General features: G+C 36.9%; 1 protein-coding gene across 8 annotated transcripts in view; it reads left to right on the top strand.

The window, feature by feature from the left end:
• FAM13A (family with sequence similarity 13 member A) overlaps positions 1 to 25,803 on the top strand; it is a 353,806-nt gene that overhangs the window by 223,163 nt on the left and 104,840 nt on the right. The gene's annotated exons all lie outside the window — the stretch shown is intronic.

The raw sequence follows: 25,803 nt of genomic DNA, 5'->3' as shown, positions 1-25,803 counted from the left end.
TGTAAATGCCCTGAAGGACCTTATTTGGTGGGATAAAAATGTAAGTTACTAAAAATCACTGAACCATAGTCTTGAAAAATATGGATCTCAATAACACTGTTTTAAAAATACAAATACCAGAAAAACAAATAATTGCTGGAGCAAAAAATGAGTATAATCTAACAAGAATGTCACTTGATTGCAAATTATGCAACTATTGTTATAAGTAAATGCTACAACAGAGAAAGTTATGTTTGTTAATCTTAAAATAATTTGTTCCTTCATACTTTTCACTGACTATAACAGAGTCTGGTGGCAGGAATAAAGATTAGGTCCTCTTGAACAGAACGTTGATTCATAAGGAGAGAGAAGAAGATGGAGATAAAGCTCTTTGAATGGTTGGAATCTGGAAGAATTCTAAGGGGTGATTTGCTGTAATCAAGTTATTGAAATGATCCGTATTTCAGGGAGACATAGAAGCAGAAGGAAAAAAGCTCCACCATCTTGGGAGTTTCACCAAAAAAAGTCATAGGTCCATTTTCAGAAGCAGAAAAGTTACCCATTGTGCTTCTATGTCAGCAGACGTTCATGGTCTCCTTACCCATGGTGGGTGTCCTACAGACAGACACATCTACAATGAAAGTTTTGCCCTGGTTCTGGCATAAAGAGAGAAACAATTAAGAGTGATTAAAATGCTTTCATTTTCTGCAACCAGAATAAATAAAGTTACCACTTTACCAATTATTTATTTAAAATAATATGATGAAGCAGGTAGAGCTAAAGAAAGTAGCTTTGTTGCCGAGTTATTTTTAACTTGATAGATAAGTAAGGTAGGCTACAATAAGTCACTTTTAAATGTATATTAAAGACAAATCTTTTCTTGAGAGAATATTTCTGCCTGAGAGAGTTGTTCTACTCTAAAAGTGCTTTCTTATCCATTTATTCTGTTTTCAGTACTTCTGAATTGTGTAGGGAATACATTCTTCTTAGAAAAATTTAAAACCTCACCAATAAGGCTTAAGCTCCCACTGAATCACTTGCTCCATAATTCTAACTCCTTCCTCTCTCTTCTTGGGGTAAGGACTATTATAGGTTTGGTTGTGTATTCTTCCAGACTTCTTTCAATGTATTTACATGGGAATATATTTTTACATACTTTCCACTTTTTAAAAAACAATCTTCATCATACTGAATGTATTGTGGTGCTTCACATATCCTTGAAAATTTCCTATTTCCTGAGTGGCTTCCCCCTGTGATAGTCTTGTCCTTTCCTTCCCACCTCCAAATTCAGTGACCTTCAGGTTTCCCTCTTTGGCCACCTGATCCCCTGTCTCCTGTCCCTTCCACAGTGAATCTAGGCACAGCATGGTACCTTTTTTTTTTTTTTAAGATTTTTATTTATTTATTGGACAGACAGAGATCACAAGTAGGCAGAGAGGCAGGCAGAGAGAGAGGAGGAAGCAGGTTCCCCACTGAGCAGAGAGCCTGATGTGGGGCTCGATCCCAGGACCCTGGGACCATGACCTGAGCCGAAGGCAAAGGCTTTAACCCACTGAGCCACCCAGGCACCCCAGCATGGTAGTTTTCAAGCACAGTATCTCAGACCCGAACTCAGTTCTCAGATTCTGGTGCCTGTCAGCTACCTCTACCTCAGCCTTTACCATAAACTTACCATACCAAACACAACTCATCTCCTCTTTCCCTCTTCACTTGCTGTGGGTTTCATTCTCTCAAACACTAGATTGAAAATCTTTTCTATAATCAGTCACCACATCTCATCAGCATTTCATTTTCAGATTCTCCAACATTCCTTTCTCCATTTTTCCCCCATGAGCTCAGTTCTGATTTAGGCCTCCATCACCTTGTGCTTACATAATTACATTTTTCTGCATTTCACTAACCTGCTGGATTCATTCTCCACATAAGTTGGGCCTATTCCTCCATCTTCAACTTCGAACTCTATACAGTGTCTTCTTTGCCTGTCTCTCCCATTCAGAACTCTCCACTGAGCCATACTAACACATCATTCTAACTAGCAGACTGTTCAGCTTAATCCCTCTTGTACCTCAGACCCTTCCCTTGCTCCCTCTCCCATCATCTGCCCATAGCCAGCCAATTCCCAAATACTTTTTTACTCTCTTACTGTCTTTATTTTGCTTCATTACTACTCCACTCCTTAGCACCTCAGCAGACCCAGGAACTTTTAAAAAGGTCATACTCCTGCTCAGAACTACTGAATGACTCACATGTGCCCAGCCTATGAGAGACTCCTTGCTCCGTCCTCTACTTGTCTTTCCGGTTTTTTCTCCCTCAGCTCTATGCTTGCCTTTTTCTCATACCTACAGCCACCACATAACCCACACTTTCCGGGGCCATCTCAGTTCCAGACACTGGCATATTTCAGATACATTGCAGGTTTGGTGTCCAGATGACCATAACAAGGCACATATCTCAGTAAAGTGAGTCAAATAAATTTTTTTATTTCCCAGTGCATTTAAATTTATACTGTAATCCCTTAGGTATGCTATAGCATTATGTTTAAAACAATATATGTAATTTTAATACTTAGCACTTTATTGCTTAAAAATGCTAACCGTTATCTGAGCTTTCAGTGAGTCATCATCACTGATCACATAACAAATATAATAATAATAATGAAAAAGTTTGAAATATTGTGAAATTACCAAAATGTGACCCAGAGATATGAAGTAAGCAAATACTGTTGGAAAAATGGCACCAATAGACTTACTCAATGCAGGGTTGCCACAAATCTTCAATTTATAAAAAAAATGCAGTATCTTCAAAGTGTATAAAGTGAAGCTCTAAAAAACAAAGTATGCCTATATTCTCCTCAAAATTAGACACTGTGTCGTATTTTGTCTTGATATTTGCCTTAAAAATTATAGAACAAAATGATAAAATAGGGAGCCCTCATCTCATTTCCCCCCAAAGCAACAGTAAGTTGGTATTTATCCATGGACAAAAGTGTCTCTGTGGGAGCTTCAGGATCTAAGTAAAAGGTTGCAAAACCCCAGTAGAGCCCAAGACTGAAGAAGTCCATTTTGAAAAGACATGGCTGCACCTAGGTAATAGACTCACAAACCGTAATTTTGTAAGCTACAGAACCAGAAAACAGCCCAGTCTACCTGCAGACCTGGCTCCAGCCACATTTGGCTCTACTGCTGTTGCTATCACCATCTTCCAAGCGACCAAGGAGGGGCCACACCCACCCATATATAGGTCCAGTGACCTCAGTTTCAGCTGTGGACCCTGAAGTGCCATATGACTAGGCTCCAGCCCCTCTCAGCCTTAGTCCAGAAATAATCCTTTCCTCCCAATGACCCGGTGAGAGAGAGATCTGTCCCTGTCCCAGAGGCAGATCCTCCAACCTCAGTCTGACCTAGGATACTGAAGCTGTGCTGGCTCCAGCCCCTCTCAGCTGTGGTCTACGGGTACTCCTACCCTCCCAGGGATGGGATAGGAGACACACTGCCCAGAGGCAGGCCTGTTGAAATGTTGTCTGGCCATATCCTTCAGTGGCCTAGTGACCTAGCTCCAACCCCACTGGGCATTGTGCAAAGGAAGTCCTAACCACTTAGGAACCTGGTAGGAGATACACCCATCCATACCCCTGGAGGCAAAACTGCAGACTCAGTCCTGACTATTGACTTTGAAGCAACCCAATGTTTCAGTTCCAGCCCCTGTCAGTAATTCAGTCCAGTTTTGCTTACCCAGGCAACTTCCCAGGGAGCTGGCAGGAATTCTCCCAGGAACCTGGCAGGAGCCACACTCATCTGCACACCTGGTAACAGGCCCACTATTTGCAGACCTGAAAGCCAACCCTTGTCTCAGTGCCAGCCCTACTGACCAAGGTTCTGAAGGCAGTTCCATCACCCCAGGGATCAGGTCTGTCAACTGCAAACTCCTATCGCAGACCCAGCAGCAGCCACATGACCTGGCTCACCCCTGCTCAACTGAAATCCCAGAGGCAGTAGCAGCAGCCCAGGGACCCAAAAGAAGAAAGTTTTTTTGTGCCAAAACCAGTCTGTAAAGACCAGAAGAGGTGCTTTCTCTTTCAGATGCAAGATACCAACACAAGGCCTCACAGCTCACAAAGAATTAAGCAAACATGATACCACAAAAAGGAAACTAATAAAGCTCCAGTAACCAAACCCAAATAGAGATCTTCAAATTTTCTGAAAATTTTTCAAAATAATCATCTTTAAAAAGCTCAAAGAGATGCAAGATAACACAGACAGTGAAATCAGGAAATTAATACTGAAAAAATCAAGTTTAATAAAGAATTAACCACAAGAAAGAACAACAGAAATCCTGAAGTTGAAGAATATTATAACAGAACTGAAAATGGAACAGAGAACAGTAGACTTGATCAAGAGGAAAGAATCAGCAAATAAAGATAGGTTATTTAGAATAATTACAGGAACAAAAACAAAAAATGAAGGAAAAAGAATGATAAAAGTATGTGGCATCTATAGAATACCATCGAGTGAATGAATATATTTCAACTTAAGAGTCCCAGAAGGAGTGGAGAGACAAAAAGGGGAAGAAAACTTATTTAAAGAAATAATGGCTGAAAACTGCCTGAGTCTTAGAAAGGACATGGATATCATTCTGCATGAAGTGAAGAACTGCAATCAAGATAACTCAGAAAGATTATACAGATCATCACAGTTAAAGACAGAGTTGGGCACTGAGGTCACTTGGTCTGTTAATTATCCAACTCTTGATTTTGGTTCAGGTCATGATCAATGAGATCAAGCCCTGCATTGGGTTCTGTGCTGGGTGTGGAGTCTGCTTGGAATTCTCTCTCTCCCTCTGTTCCTCCCCCACCCATAATCACTCTCTTAAAAAAAAAAAAAAAAGAAAAAAGAAAAAGTTTTTTAAAAAGTTAAAGACAGAAAGTTTTTAAAGCAGCAAGAGAAAAACAACTCATTACATACAAGAAAACCCCAACAAGTCTATGAGTGGATTTTGCAAGAGAAACCTTGATGTAGGCCAGGAAGAAGTAGGGTGATATATTCAGTTTGAAAGAAAAAAATCTGCCAATCAAGAATACTATACCCAGCAAAGCTGTGTATGTTTTTTGAAGCTGTACCTTTCAAAATTGAAGAGGAGATAAAGACATTCCCAGACAAACAAAAGCTTAGGGAATTCATTATAACTAGATATGCCTTACAAGAAATGCAAAGGGGGAGTTATTCAAGTTGAAACAAAAGGAAGCTAAGTAACAATATGAAAGTATAAAACTCCCTAATAAAGATAAATATATAGTCAAATTCAGAATACTCTAACACTATATTGGTAATATGTAAATCACTTAATTCTAGTATAAAATTTAAAAGACAAAAGTATAAAAACATAGCTATAGTAATTTGTTAATGGATATAAAATATTTTAAAAATGTGTGGAGAACCTGGGTGCTCAGTTGGTTAAACAGCTGCCTTCAGCTCAGGTTATGATCTCAGGGTCCTGGGATCAAGCCCCACATCAGGCTCCCTGTTCAGTAGAGTGTCTGCTTCTCTCTCTGTCCCTGCTCCAACTTGTGCTTGCTTGCTCTCTCTCTATCAAATAAATCTTAAAAAAAAAAAAAAAGTGTGATATCAATAGCATAAAATGTTGGAGAGAGGGAGAAGTAAAATTGTAAAGTTTTTATATGCAATTAAAGTTATCAGCTTAAAATGCCTGCTGTAACTATTTAGATGTTTTAGGTAAGTCTCACGGTAACTGCAAAGAAAAAATCTTCTGGTAGCTACACAAAAGATGAAAAAGAAATATAAGTACACCACTACAAAAAATCAACAAATCACAAAGGAAGACAGCAGGCAAAAGGAAATAAAACAACCACAAAGCAGAAAACAGTAAAATGGCAATAATACATCATTACCTATCAATAATCACTTTAAATGTAAATGGATTAAATTTTTCAATTAGCAGACACATATCTGAATGGATAAAAATATAATTACAATATGTCACCTATAAGACATTCACTTTAAGGACACAGAGGCTGAAAATGAAAGGATGGGAAAAGATATTCTATGTAAATAGTGAATAAAAGAGAGTGGAGTGACTATACTTACATCAGACAAAATAGACTTTCAATCAGAATCTGTTACAAGACAAAAAGAAGGTCACCATATGATGGTAAAGACTTTAATTCACTAAGATGATATAGTAATTATAGATATATATGTATCCATATATACCTAATTTTTTAAGCACCTAAATTTTTAAGCAGATATTTACAGAACTAAAGGGAGAAATAGACAGCAATACAATAATAGGAGATTTTAGTACTCCACTTTTAACAATGAATAAATCATCCAGACTAAAAAATCAAAGGAAGACCAAACTTGAAAGACACTGTAGATCAAATGGACCTAATAGAACTTTCCAGAACCTTCCATTCAGTGGTCACAGAAAACACATTCTTTGGCTAAAGAAGATGTGGTATATATACACAATGGAATACTATGCAGCTATCAAAAGAAATGAAATCTTGCCATTTGCGAGGACGTGGATGGAACTAGAGGGTATCATGCTTAGCAAAATAAGTCAATCAGAGAAAGACAACTATCATATGATCTCCCTGATATGAGGAAGTGGAGACGCAACATGGGGGGGTTAAGGGGGTAGGAAAAGAATAAATGAAACAAGATGGGATTGGGAGGGAGATAAACCATAAATGACTCTTAATCTCACAAAACAAACTGAGGATTGCTGCGGGGAGGGGGGTTGGGAGAGGGGGGTGGGTTTATGGACATCGGGGAGGGTATGTGCTATGGTGAGTGCTGTGAAGTGTGTAAACCTGACGATTCACAGACCTGTACCCCTGGAGATAAAAAGACATTATATGTTTATTTTAAAAAATTAATTAATTAATTTAAAAAAAAAAAAAGAAAAGAAAACACATTCTTTTTGAATGCACATGGAACATTCTCCAGGATAAAACATATGTTAGATCACAAAACAAGTTTTATCAAACGTAAGGGTATTGAAACCTTAGGTATCCTCACTAGAGTTGTATGAAACTATGAATTAGTAATAGGGGAAAATTCACAAATATATGGAAATTAACACAATCCTAAAAACCAGTGGACAAAAGAAGAAATCAAAAAAAATCTCAAAGTATTTTGAGACAAATGAAAGTTGAAATACAACATACCAAAACTCATGTAGTATGGCAAAAGCATTTCTTAAAGGGAAGTTTATAGTGATAAGTGCCTATATAGAAAAAAAGAAAGCCTTCAAATAACTAACCTAACTTTATACCTCAAGGAATTAGAAAAAGAAGAAAACTAAGCTCAAAGTTAACAGAGAGAAGAAAATAATGATTAGAGCAAAGATAAATTCAATAGACACTAGAAAGAAAGTAGAAAAGATCAGCAAAACTCAAAGTTGGTTTTTTGAAAAGATAAAAATGACAAACCTTTACTTATACTAACCAAGAACAAAGAGAATTCAAATAGGTAAAACTGTAAATGAAAGAGGAGACATTACAACTGATTCCATAGAAATACAAGGGATCATGAGAGATTACAATTAACTATTATAAACCAGCAAATTGGATATTTTAGAAGAAATGGATAAATTTTAAAACCATACAGTCTCCCAAGACTGAATCATGAAGAAATAGAAAATATGAACAAATCAATAATAAGTAAGGACATTAAAGCAGTAATTAAAAGCTTCTCAATAAACTGCAAGGACTGGGTGATGTCATGGATAAATTCTACCAAACATTTTAAGAAGTAACACCAGTCCTTCACAGATTCTTCCAAAAAAATTGAAAAGAATCCTTTTTTTTTTAAGATTTTATTCATTTATTTGACAGAGATCACAAGTAGGCAGAGAGGCAGGCAGAGAGAGAGAGAAGGAAGCAGGCTCCCTGCTGAGCAGAGAGCCTGATGCGGGGCTCGATCCCAGTACCCTGGGATCATGACCTGAGCCAAAGACAGAGGCTTAACCCACTGAGCCACCCAGGTGCCCCATGAAGAGAAAAGAATACTTCTATCCTCATTTTATGGGGCCTAAATTACCCTGATACCAAAGCTAGATAAGGCTACTACAGGAAAAGGAAATTGCAGGCCAATATCTGTGATGAATAGAGATATAAAAATCTTCAACAAATTACTAGGAAACCAAATTCACCAGGATATTAAAAGGATCATACACATTAAGCAAGTGGGATTTACCCCTGGAATGCAAAGATGGTTCAACATACGCAAATCAATATGTATCATGCACCACATTAATAAAAGGAAGGATAAAAATCATATGGCCATCTCAGTAGATACAGAAAAAGGATTTGACAACACTAAATATTCTTTTATTATTAAAAGCTGTCAAAAATTAAGTAAAAGGAATGTACCTCAACATATTAAGACCACATAAAGCAAGCCATAGCTAACATCATAATCCCTGATGAATAGCTGAAAACTATTCCTCTTCATCAGAAATAAAAACAAGGGTGCCCACTTTATCACCTCTGTTAAATGAAGTAATAGAAGTTCTGGCCAGAGCCAATTAGGCAAGAAAAAAAATAAGTTTAAAGGCATCTAAATCAGAAAGGAAAAAGTAAAATAGTCTCGGCAGATGACATAATCTTATATATAGAGGATTCTAAACACTACCAAAAAACTGTTAGAACTAATATGCAAATTCAGTAAAGTTGCGGGATACAAAACCAATATGCAAAATTCAGTTGTGTTTCTATACACTAACAATGAACTATCTGAGAAAGAAATTAAGGAAACAATCTCATTTACAATAGCATCAAAAAGAATAAAATATTTCATAATTAACTTCACTAAGGAGGTGAAAAATCTGTATACTGAAAACTAACTGATAAAAGAAATTGATAAAAGACAAATCCTATGTTCATGGATTGGAAGAATTAATGTTGTTAAAATGCCTATACTACCCAAAGAGATCTACAGATTCAGTATAACCCCTACCAAAATTCCAAAGGCATTTTTCCTAGAAAAAATCCTAAAATTGATGTGGAAACACAAAAGACCCCAAATAGCCAAAGCAATCTTATGAAGAATGAAGCTGAAGGCTGAAGCCATCATATTTCCTGATTTCAAACTGTATTACAAAGCTGTGAGTAATCAAACAGTATGGTATTGGCATAAAAACAAACATATACTAATAGAACAGAATAGAGGGCCCAGAAATAAGCTCACACAAATACAGTTTGACAAGAACACCAAGGCTATGCAGTGGGGAAAAGATAAGTCTCTTCAGTAAATTGCTGGGAAAACTGAATATCCACATGCAAAAGAATGAAACTTGGCAACAGAAACAAAAGCAAAAATAAACTATTATGACTTCATCAGTTTGAAAACCTTCTGCATGGCAAAGGAAACAATCAATAAAACTAAAAGGCAACCTTTGGAATGGGAGAACATATCTGCAAATGACATAGCTGATAAAGAGTGTCCATATCTGATTTTTAAAAGTATGAACCTCAATACCCCAAAACCAATAAATCCAACTTAGAAGTGGGCAGAAGACATAAATAGACATCTTTCCAAAGAAGACATATAGATGGCCCACAGACACATGAAAAGATGCTCAACATTACTCATCACCAGGGAAACACAAATCAAGACTACAATGAAATACCACCTCACACCAGTCAAAATGACTAAAATTAACAACACAGGAAACAACAGGTATTAGCAAGGACGAGGGAACAAGGTGAACCCTCTTACACTGTTGATGGGAATGCAAACTGGTGCAGCGGCTCTAGAGAACAGTATGGTGCAGCTGCTCTGGAGAACAGTATGGAGGTTTCTCAAAAAGTTAAAAATAGAACTACCCTAAGACCCAGCAATTGCGCTACTAAGTTATTTACCTAAAGGATACAAAAACAGATTTGATAAAAAAATAGATTTGATGAGGTACATGTACCCCGATGTTTATAGCAGCATTATCAACAATAGCCAAACTATGGAAAAATCCAAGTGTCCATTGATGAATGGATAAAAAAAAATGTGGGACATGTGTTATATATACATATATCTATATCTATCTATCTATAATGGAATATTACTCAGCCATAAACATGAATGAACTATTGCCATCTGAAATGATGTGGGTGGAGCTAGAGAACACTATGCTAGGTAAAGTAAGTGAGAGAAAGACAAATACCATATGATTTCAATTATATGTGGAATTTAAGAAACAAGACAGATGAACATAGGAGGGAAAAATGAGAGGCAAACCAGAAAATAGACTCTTAACTATAGAGAACAAACTGATGATTACTGGAGTGGAGGTTGGTAGGGGGAAGGGCTTTCAATGGGTGATGGGTATTAAAAAAAAAACTGGGCAAAGAGGTCGAACAGACTTTTTTCAAAGAAGATATAGGAATGGCAAGCAGATATATGAAAATGATGTCATTAGTCATCAGTGAAATGCAAAATAAAACCACAATGAGCTACCTCATACCTGTTAGAATGACTTATTAAAAAGACGAGATAACAAGTATTGGTGAGGATGTGGAGAAAAGGGAACCTCTGTACACTGGGTTGGTAAGAATGTAAATTGGTACAGCCATTCCAGGTAATAGTGTGGCGGTCCCTCAAAAACTTAAAAATTGAACTATGCAATCTAACTATTCCACTTCTGGGTATATGGCCAAAGAAATGAAATCTGTATCTCAAAGAGATATTTGCACTCTCATGTTTAATGAAGTATTATTTATAATAGCTAAGATATGGAACCATCTAAGTGTCTGTCAGTGGATAAGGGTATTAAAAAAGTGGTAGAAGTAATACTCCATTGTGTATACATACAGCATATGTGTATATGGATATTTCTTGTATGTATACAATGTAATGTATACACACACATGCAAGAGGGAAATCCTCCACTTCTAACAATTCAGAGGACATTATGCTAAGTGAAATAAGCCAGATACAGAAAGACAGATACTGTGTGATCTCACTTATATTTGGAATCTAAAAAAGTTGTGCTCAAAAGTAGAGAGTAGAATGGTGGTTGCCAGGAGCTACAGGCAGGGAGAAATGGACAGACACTGGCCAGAGGCTACTGACTTCAGTTATAAGGTGAATAAGTTCTGCGGATATAATGCATAATGTGATGAATGTAGTTAATAATATTATATTGTATGCTTGAAATTTGCTGGTAAAGTTAGTCTTTATTGTTCCCATCACAAAAACAAAATCATAACTACATGAGGGGATGAAAGTGTTAATTTGCCTAATTGTGGTAATCATTTCACAATGTATATGTAAATCATCATATTTTATACCTTAAGTATATACAATTTAGTGTTTGTCAATGATACCTCAACAATACTGGAAAAATTATAATCTTGCATGTGACATTTTTTTTGGCCTATATCACAGTTTTGTCAAGTAGCTTTGTAAAAAGATTTATTTGTATCTGAAAAGTAACTTTGGATGAAGAAATCATGATTCTGAGAAGATTATTCATTTCACAAATATTTTTTGAGTTAGGCAAATTATCCAAGTTTACATGTTTTATTGACAGGCTGAGATTAATATATGGCTAGATTATTTTACAGTTACTTCCTGCCTGTCCTATATCTTGAATTTCTTTACCCTTTCATGTGTTTTTTACTTTCTTCCTCAACCTGATTATGACTGCCTGGTGGAGAGGGAGTGTGTCTTCTGAGTAGTTTTTGCATCCATAGCAGGACTTACCTAACAGGCACCTACTTTGCTGCTGCTGCCTTAGCTCCTGTTGTTGTGTTATTATTATTATATGAGCTCAGTTTGAGTTTAAGTTCCATTCTCTTCATCTAGCTGACCTACATCTCTCAGAGGTTGTCTGATTCTGAAAGAGTAGAATTTTATGTGTGAGTTTTCTCTCTTTGGGTCTTTGGAAAGTACTCACCTCACGCCAGGGAACCTTGTACTGCCTACCCTTAGAGATACCACATCAAAACTCTGCTTTCTTATCTTCCCCGCTTAATCTCTGGGCCATCTCCCCACAAGGACTCTGACCCTGATATTGTCCCTGTTATCAGTAACATATTGCTTATTTATACAGGAGAAATCCATTGTTTTATGACACTTATAACCAGTCTCTGCAACTCTCTGCCCCTGTGGCAGAAAGTGTGTTCCTCGTGATGTTTGCCAAACAACACTTCATATTTTAGTCTCATGTAACAGTAGTATAAGTCATAAGATTCAGGCTTTAAATGATACTAATAATGAATCGATATTCAACAGTTTTAACCATACTCATTGTCCTTCAAGCATCCTGATCTATTAAGTCCTGAAATTAAATGACTTTCTTTATTTCTAAATTCCAGCCAGCCACAAAAAGCAGTCATAACCATCACATATTTTTACTTCATAAAGGGCACTCCAGTTGTTTCCTGAACACGTGTGTTTCCTGTAGTGTCTCATACTCTATACAGGGGGCCAAGTTCAGAATCTTGAACTGACTAGTGAACATCAAATGAAATTAGAATTCTTAGCTACAATATTCCTAACCATACTGTTTGAAAAATTACCAAATATTATAACTGTTTTGCTGAGGCTTTACTTGTAGGCTTTAGGCTTTACTGGAGTAGCTCACACGTAGGGAAAGGGGAGTTTGAAACCGCCTTGTGAAAAACACAGTGGTAAACTTCCCCACATACTGCCCTGACAGAGCATTCCCACTCTTTGGCCTTACTAATGAAGGTTTATAGAAAAGTAGGTTTGTAAAAGGCTCCAAGGTCCCAGAGTGGGTTAGAAAAACATCTCTATCTTTACAGATAGTTTTCTAATCCGTTCTTAACCACCGCCGGCTCCCACAATAAATATTCCAAGGTTTTCTCAGATGAACTTTTTCATATAAGCTGAATATCTATTAAAAATATTTTCCATTGTTTAACTTTAATCTCCTTTTATTCTTGTGGTTTAAAATGAAAGCTTCTGATATTTCTCTAAGTATTTTGATTATTAAAGAACAAATAATTCTCTACCCATTCACCAAAACTGCCACTCTAGTACAATTGCTCTGACTGTTCAAATTTTGACATTTCACTGAGATCCAAACTTCAATTTTAAAAGGTTTTTTCAAAGTTCTTTTTTTTTAAATCTTGTCTTATGATTTTCTTAACATTTTCTTTAGCTTACTTTATTATAAGAATACAGTACATAATACATAAAACATACAAATTTGTTAACTGTGTTCTTGGTAAGGTTTATTTTTTGGTTTTTTGTTTTGTTTATTTTTTATTATGTTCAATTAACCAAAATGTAGTTTGTTTGTAGTATGAGTGGTTGATGAAAGAGATGGTATTAACAATAAGGAAATTTATTTTCATACATGCAGATAATTTTTGGTAGCCTGTAAATCACCAAAGTATATGTGGCCTGCTGTGGCCTTAACTAAATTTATTTTAGTAATTCAAAGTCAACAAGCTCCTGGTGGGCACATTCTCTGTATCGCACATTTTGCAATGGGCCCTGCAAAGCTAGAGAGGACTAAGGCATGCTCTCTAATCTTTAGGGGTCTCCCAGTCTATTAAGTAAGGCTAATTCATCCACAGTTAACAAAAATAATGTAAGAGGTTGAGAAGTGGCATAAGAGAGGTGCTATAAAAGCCAAGAGGACTTCTCATTGAATAAATTCTGAGGAATTCAGGTTCTTTAAAAATCTGGCTCAATCCACTTCCTTACTTACTCTACCACAGTTCTTTATCCTATGCTCAGGCTGCATTGCAACACATTATTTCAAGGATGCCATAGTAGTTTCACACCTCTGCATCTTTCCTAACTTCATTCCTTTTATCTAGAGTGCCCTTGTTCCTTTTCATGAACGGTCAGTGGCCTCTCATCTCTATGAAGCTCCAACTCTTGGCCACTGCATATAAATGCAGTCATACAATATGTGTCCTTTGCCTCTCCTTCTTTCACTTAGGACATTCTTTGAAGGTTCATCCATATTACATGTCAGTATTTCATGACTTTTCGAGGCTAAAAAAAATTCTGTTGAATACAGACACCACATTTTATTTATTCATCAGTTGAGGGACATTTGGGTTGCTTGGACTTTGGGACTATTATGAATAATGCTAGTATGAACATTTATGTACAAGTCTTTCTATGAATACATGTTTTCAGTTCTCTTATGTACACGGCTGGGTGGCATTGCTGGTTCATATAGTAACCTGTGTTTAACTTTTTCAAGAACCCATAAACTACTTCTCAAAGTGGCTGCTTCATTTTTCATTCCAACTGACAGTGTATGGTATTTCCAGTTTCTCCACATCTCTGTTACCACTTGTTAGTGTCTATTTTATTACAACCATTCCGCTGAGTGTAAGATGGTGTCCTACTGTGGTTTTGGTTTGCATTTCCCTAAGGAATAATGAGGAACACCTTTTCATATGTTTATTTGCCATTTGTATATCTTCTTTGGAGAAATGGCAATTCAAATAGCCCATTTTTAAAATTGGGTTGTCTTTTTACCGGTTGGGAGAGTTAGTTATAGATCCTGGATACTGTCTGTTGTCAAATACGCAATTTTTCAGATATTTTTTCATATTCTGAGGGTTGTCTTTCCACTTTTTTGATAATGTTCCCTGAAGCACAGAAGTTTTTAATTTTGACCAAGTTCAAGTAATCTATTTTTTCTCTAGTTTATGATTTTGATGTCTAATCTAAGAAACCATTGCTTAATCCAAGGTCACAAAGATTTATGTTTATGTTTTTTTCTCAGAGTTTTATAGTTCTGCTCTTACAATTAAGTATATGGTACATTTTGAGTTAATTTTTATATGTGGTGGGAGGCATCAGTCCAACTTCATTCTTTTGCATGTGGATATCCAGTTGTCCCAGCACCATTTGCTAAGAAGACTATTCTTTTCCCCTGGAATTGTCTTTTTGGTCCCCTTATCAAAAATCTGAGCCAGATTTTAGAAAAACAAAAATAAAATTAAGTTAGCATCCTAGCTCTTCTCTTCTTTCACCAATGCCTTTGTTTTCTGAAAACATGAACCTCAGTTCAATAGAGAAATGGACATGGCTTAGAGCTATAAAATATTATGGCACAATCCAAAGGTTTTATCTGTTTTACACAACAATCACAAAAGACTGATGTTACCCTTCTACCTCCCAAATCTACAAAGGTATTCATATCTATACCCTTATACTCTGGCTTCTCTCCTATTACAGTGGATGAACTAAACTTGCACCTCTCTGGGATCAGCCCTTGTGCTTGTACTCCGAATCCCATTCCCTTTCATTGACCTAAGGACTATATTCAAATAATCACCTCCCTTCTCTGACATCAATTTCCTTCTTCTAGATTTTTTCCATTGGATAAAAACATGTTATAATAACTCACAACACTTTTTTAACATTTGCCCAGAAACAGCATCTCTCTTCTCCTTTGGAGCAAATCTCTGATAAAGGAGTATACATACTTGCTTTCTTAATATCCATTCCTCCTGTTCTTCAACCCACACAACACTGAAAGTGTTCCTAGTAAGGACACCAGCAGTCTTCATCCTGCCAAATCCAGAGATCAATCTACTCTTCTCACCTTACTCTAGCTCAGCCACATTTGACCCAACTCATTATTCCCTTACAAAGAACTTTCTTCACATTGCTTCTGCAATACCACACTCTCCTCTTTTCCCTCTAGTCTTCTTGGATACGCTTTTTCAGTCTCATTTGCAAAATCTGTCTTCTTTTGCAGACTGTTTCCAGACCTTGCAAAGGTTAGTTTTCCTCCAGCCTCTCCATCATACTCCCAATTGATATATCCAACTGGTGCTACCACCTACTAAATTTGGGGGTACCCCGCCACCTAAAGTGAAAAGGCAGAGCCCCTTGTTAAAAATTATCAAAAATTTGAAGACAGCAACACAGAGCATTAAACCCAGTATGGGGCCCCAGGAGTCTGCATATTTCATGTACCCATGAGGCTAGTCCTGCCTATTGGCTTCCTGATAAGTCCACTCAAATATTTAATAAATATCTCACACTCAGTCTATATAAAACAGGCCTCCCAGTTCACACTTCTATATAAAAAAAAAAAAAGGCAGTCCCATTTCTACCCAAGTTTTTCCACATCTCAGTAAATTGTGCCACTATTCACCCAGTTACTCAAGCCAAAAATCTGAGATTCCTCTACCCTTTCTCAACCAATCCATCAGCAAGTCCTGTTATCTCTGCCTTCAAAGTAGATGCTCACAATGTATCTGGAGTCTAAACTTTCTCAGTCTCCAATGATCATCTCAAAGATAATGTTTCTCCTTTTACAGTGGAGAAATCTGGTAGTCACTACTTGAACCAAATGATTAAAAATATCATTACCATGGATAAAAATCTGATAAGACAAGCATAGAAAATATTTTTGAGGATTAGAAATATATTACTGATTATTATATAAAATGTGCTATAAAATAGTATGTAGTACATTATCCAATATTTTTTATTGTGGTAAAATGTATATAAAATTTACCATATCTGCCATTTTTAATAACATTAAGTACCTTCACATTGTCCCATCTTTGTATATAATTGTATATGTTATATATTATATATAAAGAGGAGAAGTGGAATGTATACAAACACATGGAACACTAGTTAGGTAAGCGATGGATTATATTTGACTTTTACTTTCTTGTCTATATTTTGTAAATCTGTATGTGAACATATACTATATAATTTGTAATAAGAAAAATGTTTTTGTTGTCTTTTAAATCAAGGATGACAGATGTTTCAAGGAGAAAGTAGTAATTGTCATATTTTAGAGAAATTGTGTAGAGTGAGAACTTCTTTTGGACTTGGCAATTATGGCTTCACTCATTCAAGATAAAATCCCCTGAATGGAGGAATAAGATGGGGCAGCATATGAGAAGGGGCAGCAGGCTGAGGTTTGGTTCAGTGGGTATGTGGCCAGGAGGGGATTCCTGGCTAGGAGAAATGCCTCAAGTAGAAACTGCAGGAAAGCAGACATGACAGCAGGCGAGGACAGTTCAGCTTGCCTGGACCCCCAGTTCCAGTGAAGGAGAGAAAGATCAGGAGTGTGAAAACAGAGGAATAGGGTGGTGTGTATAGAATTTGGATTTTACTTTGTAAGCTATGAAAAACTTTCAGAGCTTTCTGACATTTTTAGAACAGTGTTTTAGGAATATCAAATCTGTACAATCTGGATTGAGGTAGAGAAGACTAAACTCAGCAAAACCTATTAAGAAGAAAACGCTATAATTCAGAGATTAAGTAATACAACTTTAAATGGAGGGGGGTCGGGGAACATGAAAAAGAACAGGCAACAGTCATGGACTAATGGACAGAAAAGAAAGAAAGAGATAATATCTCATTTACACTCAATGACAAAGAATACATTCAATTATTACTTGGTTTGGCCAAATTCTATACTATTTATCTGTTTCTTATAGAGTGATTTAAAATCTAGGATGATATTATTTCCAGAGGTACTCATATTTGTTTTAAAGTATCTTACTAGGCTGTTTCTAGACTTTAAAAGTTGGATTGATTTATGCTTTAGAGTTCTCTTCCCGAAGTAATATTCTAGAAAATCACTGTGGAATTATAATTTGGTTTTCAAGGCATTTTCTATATCTCTTTGAATAGTGAATCAATTGCATTGCCTATGGAGGGAATCATTGGTTTTATTAGCTTTATTTAGTAATTATACATCCACTTTATTTCCTAATTTATTTGAATTTTTTTTCAATTTATGTATCTCCTCACTAAAATTCAATGGGGAAAAAAGTTTTTTGGTTTCATTGTGAATTCTAATAATGTTCTATATATGAATAGCACTAGATAGAGAAGATATAGCACATACACAATGAATGTAATGGGCCCAGTTCTCTGAAACATTGAATTTAAAAGCACTTTTAAAAAATCAGATCGTTTAAAATGCAGTAGGGATGTTGACACTTTAAGGCACCGTGATTGTGATCCTTTTTTTTTTTAATGTGACCTATTCTTGGTAACACAAATAATCACTACCTCCTCTTACTTTGTTTTTAAATATATCTTCACTTATTTATTTATTTGGTTGCTTCAAAGAAAAGCACAATCCTTTGTGTTGAAGTAAATAAATAAATATGACCAGCCAGTGTGTTGACATTCAGAGATTCTGTGCTTGTGCTCAGTGTTTCAAGTCTTGGAAGTATGAGGTTTATTTTATGATATATGGCTACAGAATTAGACCGTCGGTTACCATATCACACTGAACAACTTTGACATTTCTCTAAGGAACCTCTGCTGAAACCTGTTTCTCCTCTGCCAGGAAATATCATTTAACAGGGTGAAAGTTCACTGGGACAATTTAAGGCGGCTGATCTCAGGTGTGGTAGCAGCTGTTGTGTGGGACATGACTTATTTTAGAAGAACAGAAACACTATTATCTGGACTCCCAAGGGACATATGGAGAAAGTCATGCCCACGGAGTCCCATTCCAGGAAAATGTGCTTGAGCGCTTATTTATTGGCAGTCGTCACTCACTGAGATTCCATCTGGCAAAAATGTGGATTTTTCTCTGTCCCAGAAAGTTGGGGAACAATTATGTAAGTTGTCTCAAAGAGTTTATTTTTAGCCACTTTTTATGGAGAAATTTCAGTCCCTCAGTTGTTACAAGAAATTCTCTTCTGTAAAGAAAAAAAAAAAAACAGAGAAAGCTTCCGTATGAATTTCTATAGAACTGTGTATTCATGTACCATGAAATAGAAACACTCGTCTTTCTATTTGAGATCATTACTCAGTCTTCCTGGGGAATGTCCTAAATCTTATTTTCTATATTAGGAATGTTGGAGCCAGTTAGTAAAATCAAAGCTGCCAGGAGGGTGAAGAAGGGCAGCCTGAGTAGTATATCTCCAGGTGTGGAGGCCTGGAAACCTGCCTCATTGCTAAAGCAGTGTTCTCCTTGCTACTCCCTCCCTGCCACCCTGTAGGATTTTAGCACCTGAATAAATGAACCCTCTAGCCCTCTGAGGTCCAGCAAAGCTGGTCAAATATATTTTAGTGACGTAAGCCAACACACAGTATTAAAAGTGAGATCCACCATTAGAACTAAAGAGGTGTCTTTGGAAAACCAACTGTATAATTTCTATCCCCATGGGATTTTTTTCAACAATCTTCTTCTATAGATAAGTCTAATAAATGAGAAAATAATTATGTTGGTTTTCTTAACTTTTTTATTTTAGCCTTAAGTAATGCAGGCAGGTTGATTTCTATTGTTATTGTTACTGAAGGAAAGAGTTTACCTAAGTAGAAATTTTCCTGTTCCACTTAGAATTGAGCCTATTCTGAGTGTCAGTTTTGATTTCTAAAGTAAATCTTCTATAAGGATTTAATAATTATTCTTAAACACTGTAGTTTTTTTTTTACATAAAAACAACTGACAGCCCATCTGTCTTTTCCATATATTAATTTCTTAATAAGAGGAATACACTTAAGAATGCCACTTAAAGCTTCATTTTTCCATCTTTTTCTGTCTTCCTCTTTCCCTCAACAGCCCAATCACTTCCTTCCCACATTGCAGCTACAGCTGGCTGCTACCACTAAACACACACACACACACAGAGTGCTGACTCAGTATAGCAGAAGAGGTTTGTTTTCATCCAGTGTGTTGTCTTTGGTTCAAACAAGCATTATAAGATATTACAATACACACACACACACACACACACACACACACACTGACTCATCTAAATATAAGCCTCAGACCGAAAGAAAAAAAAGAATTCTTTATTTCTTGGAGCTTATTGATAATATGTAATATCAATAGGTATTTGTAATACTTTATTATCTGTAAGCTATTATGTAGTGGAAATATGGCGTTCAGATGCTGACTTCATGTGAGCCATTTACTAGCTGAGTGTTCGAGTTAATTAACTTCTTCCTTTCCACGTCTATTAAAATGAGCACAGCATCGATTCTTAAGAAATGATAGTTGCCTTACATATATACCACCTCTGTAGCTCCTCCCCACCCTCTTTTTTTGACATTTATTGCTGTTGGTTGAGGATGATGTTTTCTTGAGCTCTGGAATTTGCTGGTGTTCTAACACAGATTGCCAGAGAGCAAGTTTAATCAGGACCCTGTGCAGCAGTACCAGAGTATCAAAATTATATGTACCCTAAAAATACCAGCTTCATGATTATGAAAAACTCCTATCAGCTTTAGTCATTACCATTTATAAGTCCTGTGTCACTGTCTTGTGAAAGCCATTGCTCCTTAGTGCATTTTACAAAGATGGATAAAAATATGAGGAAGAAACTTTGCCTAAGAATTAGCACCTTGTTACCAAACTTGTAAGAAGGAATTTGTCTTAATATGTCCTTTTGTTTTAGGAAATAAATCAGTCTGATTTTAAAACAATATATGAAAGCAAACTAATGTGACCAAGAAATGTTCTTGGCTCTTGGATTGCTTCAAACTGATGTTGAAATTGAAACAACTGAAGCCACATCATTTTTGGAGCAGTGTTTGCTCTTGATAGCACAAGGGCAAACACATGTATTACCAAACACTTGGAATCTGATGAAGAAATTATGTAAGAAAATTAGAGGTCTATAAGCCAGCTGAAGTGTAGTAAAGGAAATAGACAATCCAGGAGAAACTGCATAATGTAAAATGCTTAAGAGCTTTCAAAAGTTTTGGATAGAATCTTACAATCTTACTTTGTCATCTCTATTTGCACATCAGTGTATAAACTCAGTGATTTATTTCTTTCATCAGTTACTGGTTATCATTCTTTACCTGAACCTGGGTGAGGCATCTGCTTTATCTTAAGTGTAGGTCTACAATGGGATATGTTAAAAAGTGGGTGGAAATATTGCTTGATAAATTAAAATCTAATCAAAGGAACTATGCTTCCGTTTCTGGAAGAGTGTTTGACCTATCAATGAATTCATTCAACACTTACTGTCTGTTCTGTGTCGTTGCTACAGGAAGATGGAGTTCTCATCCTAGACATCTTATGTTACAATAGGGAAGTAATATATAGATTCAAATAATAATAAAACTGTTGGGGGGAGAGAAAAGATACATATCATTAGGGATGCAAAGGGCTATAGGACTTAAAAGGGGAAAGAGATTTCTTCTAACCGTCCTAGGCCTGACTGACATATACATAGAATTTTGCGGGGAGAAAGTGGAATAGTGAAATAGTCCAGACAGAAGGAAGAGCATGAACGAATGTTCATGTTTGGGGTAGAAAAGTTTAGCGCAGATTGAAAAATAGTCTCCGGGTTTGTCTGGAGTGATTTCTTTAGGAAATATAAGCAGCTGAACTGGAGGAATCAGTTGGGGTTAATTGGTGAGGAGTCTTAATCATCATATTAAATAACTGGGGTTCATTGAAGAGGTGGTGGGCGCTAATGAAGGTTTTGAGCAGAAGGGTGAGTGGCAAGTAAGCAGATCACAGTCACAGTAGGAAACTCACTCCGATAGTGAAATGCATGCACTGGAGGTAGTTTGAGTGGAGGCAGAAGGATCATCATCCTACTGCAGATGACCAAGGCCAGCTGATTAAAGAGACAAGCCAGTCAACAGCTTTGCTTAAGGAGAGGCAAGGGAGGAGAAGAAAAGATGATTCACACTTTGAATCTGATTCATAAAGACAATAACAACATCATTAACAAGAGGGGCCAGGAGGAAGAGAAATGTGAGGGTCATATAACAGGAGGGTTTCAAAGTGTTGATTAGGATAATAATACTAATAATGATTTAGCACTTATTATTTGCCAGGCACTATTCTTTTTGTTTTACATACATGATCTCATTTATTCCTCAGAGCAACTTCAGAGCTTAATATACAGCCCGCCCAAGTTTACACTGCTCATCTGTCGTAGAGTCAGGATACACTCTCCAGGAGCCTCATTCCAGAGCACAACTTATTAAGCCCTAATAAAATGTCTGGACTGAATGGTGCTGGGCTGGAAGGCAGGGCAGGGAGGGTTGGTAAGAGAGAAGGAAAGACAAATGAAATAAAAGGATGGAAACATCAGGGACATTTGGGGAATTTCCGGGAACGATGACAGGGCAGGGAGCCAAAGACTCAGAAAACCGAGGGTGGGTGTTTCTGAAAAGTTAAGAGTAGAAAAGGGGGCAGCTGGGTGGCTCAGCCGGTTAAATGTCTGCCTTGGGCTCACGGGATTGAGTCCCACATCAGTCTCCCTGCTCAGCCAGGACCCCGCTTCTCCCTCTGCCCTTCACCCTGCTTGTGCTCGCTCTCATGCTCTCTTTCTCTCAAATAAATAAAATCTTTTTTTAAAAAAAGAGTAGAAATGGCTTCAAGAAAAGGCATTTCATAGTCAAAAGAGCACCGGTGGCCTTAAAGCAGTTTCAGAAAAGTGATGAAGTCTCAAGTCTGTCAGCATGGGGTGGGAAGTCAGTAATTTATGCAGAAGTGGGCACGACAGAGGTAGGCTTCAGAGAAAGTCTGTCAGCGGGAAAGAGAGGGAAACAGCACTAGCACCAGAGAGCAGGGCCGCTGAGGAAAACTTTTTAAGGCTGGGGGACACCTACTTGGGGGCCTCTTGGAAGGGGGGCTGAGTTAAGATCTAGGAGATATCAGGCTTCTTCCAGAGAAAGGAGAAAATGATGAGATCCAGAAGGTAGATAAGAAATTGGCATCCTGTGAGTGAGACCTTTTCTCCTAGACTAGGAAAAAGTCAAATAGAAAAAAAAAAAAAAAAAGAGAGAGAGAGAGAGAAAAGAAGTCAAATAGAAGAAGACGTGTGTATGATGTGTATATATGGGGAGCAGGGGTGCACTTAAACCGTTAAGTGTAACAAAAAAGACCAAAGACCAAAGGTACTCACTCACTCATATTTGATGATCTTGGCTTTCTGAATAAATTTTGGAGGAGAAGTAATGAGTGACTGAGAGAGCTTCACGTATGCAGCGCTGAAGATCTGCAGTAGTTTCTATGGGAATGCAGTGAAAAATCATTTAAGATAACTAAAAAGTTGCCACACAGAATTGAGGTTCATGCCGAGGTTAAATAGCATGAATTTTTAGTACCACTAGTTGCCAGGGTTATGTGACTTTCTTTTGCAATGTTTAGCAGTCTGGCAGTAGAAAACCCAGCTGGCAGGATTTAGAAAGGATAAAGACGCTGAGGAAGCTAGTGAACCCGTTTTAGAAATAACTAAATGCTGAGGAGAGCCAGGAATGTGCCTTTTTTTAAGCTGCATGCCAGTTGGTTTGGGTGCAGGTTATCCCCTGCAGACAGAAGAACAGTTGTTGCTGAAGAGAGAGCTAAGAAAGAGGAGGAGGAATGGGGGAGGCAGGATCGTGGGGGTTGAGTGATGCACGGGAAGGGGCTAAGTGTGGAGCAAATGCAGGCAGAGTATCAGTGTTTGAGGAGTTAGAACTGGTAGAGTTCAGGGGAATGGCGCTCCTGCTGGCTGACTGAGGAACTGCTCTGAGGATGTTAGGAACGGAAAGTAGCAAAATAGATCCCTGATCCAGAGTCCTTGGGGGGTGTGGTAGTGAGGAAGAGCTATGGTCCAGGTACACATTCCTACATGATCATCAAGCAATTCCCAGAAAAGAAACCGAGAGTCCAAAAGAGGAGGAATTGTTATAAATAAATGATGAAACTTGAAAAGGCATGTGATTACTGAGTTACAGCAGTCAGTAATTTTTAAAAATAACCATTGACCTGTCACTAGTAATATGGCATGTTAGAGGAATGCTGATAGGTAGACTTAATTTATCAGGAAACATAAGTGGAATCAGGTGTTAAAATTTGAACGCCCCCTATTCATCAGTATTTCATCTTTAGTAGGTAATGAATGTAAATTGTAGTTTACAGTTTAATGAATGTAAATTGTAGTTTAATTTATCATACTGATGCTGGGTTCTTTATTGTTGAACTCATTTTCACCATTTAGTATTGATGTGTTTGTAAAAATCAGAAAAGACAAAATATTACTTCTGTCATTTGAACTGTAATTACCATTGGCCCTTGGTCAACGAGGGTTAGGGACACCAACCCCTGTGCAGTCGAAAAACCATATACAACTTTTGACTCCCCGAAGCCCTACCAATAACTTGAATAGTTGTCTGACATATTTTGTGGTTATATGTATTGCACAGTGTTTTCTTACAATAAAGGGAGCTAGAGAAAAGAAAATGTTGTTAAAATCAGCAGGAAGAGAGAAAATATTTTCAGCACTGCACTATATCTGAAAAAAAAAAAAAATCTGTGTGATTGGACCTGCACAGTTCAACCTGTGTGGTTCAATGGCCAACTATATTTCCCAATCTATCTGTATCTGACAAAATATTTAAAAACTCATATACATATAGATTAGAGTAAGCACTGTGAGGTGGCAGGATTCGGGAGTAGACCTGAGAAGCTGTGAATCCAGTTTCTGTTCTGCCACTGACTTCCTATGTAAATTTGAACAATTACTTAATTTTCTAGTACCTACTGTACTCATCAATGAAGATGTTATGATATATAACCATGACTTTTTTTTAAAGTTCATGTGGCTTTTTTTTTTTTATAATGTGTTATTTGCCCCAGGGTACAGGTTTGTGAATCATCAGTCTTACAAACTTCACAGCACTCACCATAGCACCTACCCTCCCCATTGTCCATCACCCAGCCCCCCTAAACATGATTTTCTAACTCAAGCAGTTTACCAAAGTGTTCAGCAAGATGTAAAGGCATTTTGAAAAATAAATGTAAGCAAATATACAGAACTAAGTTGTAGAATCAAATTAGAATTTCCCAATCTAATATCAAAAAAGGAATATATTAATTTTAATTAAAGTCTGAACTTAAGTCAACTTCTGATTTAATATATTAATTTATTAATATATTATTAATTAATAAATAATTAAAAATAATAAATAATAATTATTAATTAATTCTGATTTAATATATTAATAGTCATTAATATTCTATGTTAATATCTGAACACAAGTTTCAGGATGACTAACCCACTTTCATAAATATAGTTAAGTAGATTTAGTCAGACAATGAAATGTTTTTTTTTTTTTTTAAGATTTTATTTATTTATTTGTCAGAGAGAGAGAGAGGGGGAGAGAGAGCAAGCACAGGCAGACAGAATGGCAGGCAGAGGCAGAGGGAGAAGCAGGCTCCCTGATGAGCAAGGAGCCCGATGTGGGACTCGATCCCAGGACGCTGGGATCATGACCTGAGCCGGAGGCAGCTGCTTAACCAACTGAGCCACCCAGGCGTCCCCAATGAAATGTTTTTATTAGCAGGTATAATAAAGAAAAAGACACACAGTAGGATTTTGTGTTCTAAATTCAGAATTATGAGTGGTCTGTGGGGAAAAAACTGGGAAAAACTACAGGGGAGGAGGCTACCTTTTGGACCTTTAAACCCCTGCTGTTTCTCAACACCATGGACTCTGGCCGTCTGCCCTTTATCCTACGAAAAGCGATGCTCTGGGCTTTCTTATAAATTCCTTGCAGCCCTCGTGATGTGAAAGAAATATTTTTTTAAATGTACTTCTGTTGTTCTTACGGTGTATGAAACCTATGGATTAGCAATTATGTCCCTCAGAATAACACTTCAGTATTCTGTACTGAAGCAGAAACTGCAAGGGAAGGCCGATTAATTAACAGGCATTTAGCAGACCTTATGGAAAAATTGATTTGGTGTTACTTGTAAAAAATAAACAAATAGCTAGATAGACAAATAGAACACTAGATAAATACCTCAGTAAGCAACCAACCAAAACATGCTTTTAATGTTCTTAGAGGGAAATGATTATGCAAATAAACACATTCAATTTTTTTAAGCACATTCAATTTTTATAAAGATAAAATGCAGAGA

The sequence above is a fragment of the Lutra lutra genome, chromosome 2, assembly GCF_902655055.1.
Source record: "Lutra lutra chromosome 2, mLutLut1.2, whole genome shotgun sequence".
NCBI lineage: Eukaryota > Metazoa > Chordata > Mammalia > Carnivora > Mustelidae > Lutra > Lutra lutra.
This window is presented reverse-complemented; position numbering and strand designations above follow the sequence as displayed.